The sequence below is a fragment of the Globicephala melas genome, chromosome 8 (assembly GCF_963455315.2).
Source record: "Globicephala melas chromosome 8, mGloMel1.2, whole genome shotgun sequence".
NCBI lineage: Eukaryota > Metazoa > Chordata > Mammalia > Artiodactyla > Delphinidae > Globicephala > Globicephala melas.
The window spans coordinates 904,982-908,331 of NC_083321.1; positions in this window are offsets into that span (position 1 = coordinate 904,982).

Sequence of the window (3,350 nt, forward strand, 5' to 3'; positions counted from 1 at the left end):
CCCGCCCAGGGAGCGCTCGGAGGCGCATCTCTTCAGGAACCACCAGTCCTTACTTCCACTCTGGACGGAGCTCAGAAACACACGCACTACTCGTGACTCCGCGGCCTCCGCAGCTGCCAGTCCGCGGGCCGGGGAAGTGACCGCTGATGCCCAGGAGCTCGGAAGCACGGCCGTCCTCAAACGTTAATGTGTATTAGCTTACAGTCAAATAACCTGCAGTAAAGCCAGAAGCACCGCTTCCTAATTACCGCCGGCCCCTCGCTGCTCCGCGTGGGGCGCACCCGCGTGGGCCGCAGAGGCTGCCGCGCACCTCCGCCAACTCCGGCTCGGAGCCCACGTGGGAGGACTTAGCGAGAAAATCCGCGAAGGCCACGCCTCAGGCCTTGACTCCGGTTCTGCTGATGGTGTCGCCTTCAGGAGGCGGTAGAGAGTGTTCATAATGCAGATCAAACCGAAATGGAAAATTTCTTCCTCCAGCAAAGGACGGCCCCGCGGAGGCCTGCTGTCGGGGGGGGGGGGGGTGGTGGTGGGTGGGGGCGGAGGGACAGAATTCCGCCTCGCGACACCGTGACCCTGCTCCTCGGGGCGATCCCTGCTGGATGGAGCTGTGCCCAGTGCAGGCTCCAAGTCAGGTGGTCCACTAGGACCTTCTATCTCACGCTCACCAAGCCAGCTCCTTGCAGGGGCCTCAGTGTGCCGGGCCCAGACCCCTAGGCCCAGGGAGGGCGGTGGTCTCCTTATTGATGACGACGATGATGATGACACAGACCCTGATCGTTGCTCCGTGGTTTGGTGTAAGCGCCTCGCTGTCTAACTCTGCACCTGCCCCAGTGTTGGCGCCTGTCTGTCTGCCCTGAGTCGAAGCCGGGACACCCGCAGAGCCCGGAGTTCTGGGGCCCCCCAGGGCCCTGCCCTCCGCTGCTGTCATTCCCCCCGTTTCCCTTCACAGGCAGGTTTTCTTTCGTGTCCCCACTGCTGGGCTCGCCTCCCTCCCAGGCATGGTTTTAATTCCATTTCATCTTCATTTGAGAAATGTCGTTAGAAACAATTTGGGGGAGAGATTCTGAACTCCTGCGTCCTCTGTTCCCGGGTCTCCGCCGCCCCCTGGCGGCTCCCTCGGAGGCAGCACCCGGAGCCAGCGGCCCCGGGGACACGGCCCCCTGTGCGGGGAGGCGGGGTGGCCGCAGGAGGACAGCGGCCGGTTACGAGGATGAAAAAAAGCTGGGGTGAGGGGAAGCCACACTGCCGTCGGCTTACTGGGCGTCAAGGTCCCCACGCGTCCTCCCGTCCCCTCACCGCGGCGGGCAGGCGTCTTCCCGCTGCTCCGGGTCTGGAAGCCTCTCTCTGCGCCCCCCGCCCGCGTCAACCACCCCCCCCGCCCCGTCTCCTTCCTCCCTCTCTCTTCTCTCTGTCTCTCTGTCTCTGTATGTCTCCCTGTCTCTTCTCTCTGTCTCTGTGTCTCCCAGTCTCTGTGTCTCTCTCCTCCCAGCGTTCTCCTTCCTCAGGGAACCTTTTCCTTCTCCTTCCACTTGCTGTGGTTGGTCTTCCTGCATCTCTTTTGTCCCGTGCTGGCGGCTCCCTTCCCTGGAACTCACCCACGGCTGCAGGCTCCAGCCTCTCCCCTGCACAGGTCCTCGTCCTCTGTCTGCCCTGGTCCCCCTGCGACCCCCGCTCAGTCCCTGGGCCCCATCTTCACAATACATCCCAGGCCGGCAATTGTCCATGTGGCTGGAGCTGTCCCCAGCACTGAGCCTCCCTCTGTGACCACTGGCCCTGTGGCCCTCTGGGGCATCTGGGCCAGCAGTGGACGGCCATCTGGAAGGCTGGACTGTTGCCAGCTGCTCGGCCACCAACAGGAGATTGTTTCCTTTTCAGAGCATCTGTGGAAACTCACACAACATCCCTGGAAGGACAGAACCATCTCACCGTGGGTTCAGCACTGCTTCTGCCAGTGCAGTTTCGGTGCCTGGCACCGATCTTCCACTGGGTGTCATCGGGCATCCCCTGCTCCTGGCATCGGGGACACAGAGGAGAAGGGGCCGAGCCCTGCAGCCCTGGGGCCGATGTGTGCACGTGTGTGAGCGTGTGTGTGCATCTGTGTGAGTGTGTGTACGGGCGTGTACATTTGTGCTGTGGGTGTATAGTGGTACCTATGAACGTGTGGTGCATCTGTGTGCGTGTGCACACACGTGTGTACCTGTGGGTTTTATGTGGGCATTTCAAACCCAGCATAAGAGCAGCTTCTCCTCTTGCTTCCAAGGAGGGCAGAGATGCTGACTGACTGCACCTAAAGAGGGTGATGGGCACCCCACCCCGGGTGCATAAGGGGATCCCAAAACCATAATAAGCTGACCAAATGTGTGTGTGTTGTCATCACTGCACTCTGACCCTCCTAAACAATGTCGGTAAAATGTCCCCCCGGACTGGCAGCTCCTCTGTAACCCCCGACAGGAGACTGATTCCAGGTATCCACAGAAAAATATCTTCCAACCTATGTTAAGATTTTATAGCTAATCAACAAGGAGCTACTGTATAGCACTGGGAACTCTACTCAATATCCAGTAATAAACTATACGGGAGAAGAACCTGAAAAAGAATGAGTATATGTGTCACTGAATCACTTTGCTGTACACCTGAAACTAACACAACGTTGTAAATCAACTCTAATACAAAATAAAATTTAAAAATAAAATAAATTAAAAATAGGTTTTAAAGGTAGCCACCAGGAGAACAGAAATTGGATGGAGAACTTCCAAACCATCATCAAGACAAAAAGTGGAGCAAAGACAATTCAGCCAATACAGTGAAAGGCTTGGGGGGAGGAGTAACAGTAAAAAGTATGGTAAATAAGAAATACAAGACCAGACGGCCAGGTAAATGCGAAGCCGCTAACGATCACAGAAAAGCGTCAAGGGCTGAGGTCCCTACTAAGAACCTTCCAGATTTGAGGGGGTGGGAGAGGGATTAGTGGACAATTCTGTATGCTGTTTATAAGAGATACAGTCAGAAGCTAAATGAAAAGGAACCTTTGAACATAGAGGGAAAGACAGAGATTAAAGCATCCACACACACAAAGAGAAAGTGGTTGTGCCACTCTACGTCTGAACAAGTATTAATTAAAATAGAATGAAGATGGAAAGACTTAATCTAGAAGAAGGAAGGTTTTATATGGACTAAAGGTAAAATCCTCCAAAAAGACGTAACAGTAGTGAATAGTGCAGCTAAATGCTCACCTTCAGGATGTAGGAAGCAAAACCCTTTAGGACTTTTCGGGTGAGCTCCACCCTCACAGTGAGACACCGGACACGCTCACAGAAGCTGACGAAGTGGAAGATAAGTAGGGAAGTAGG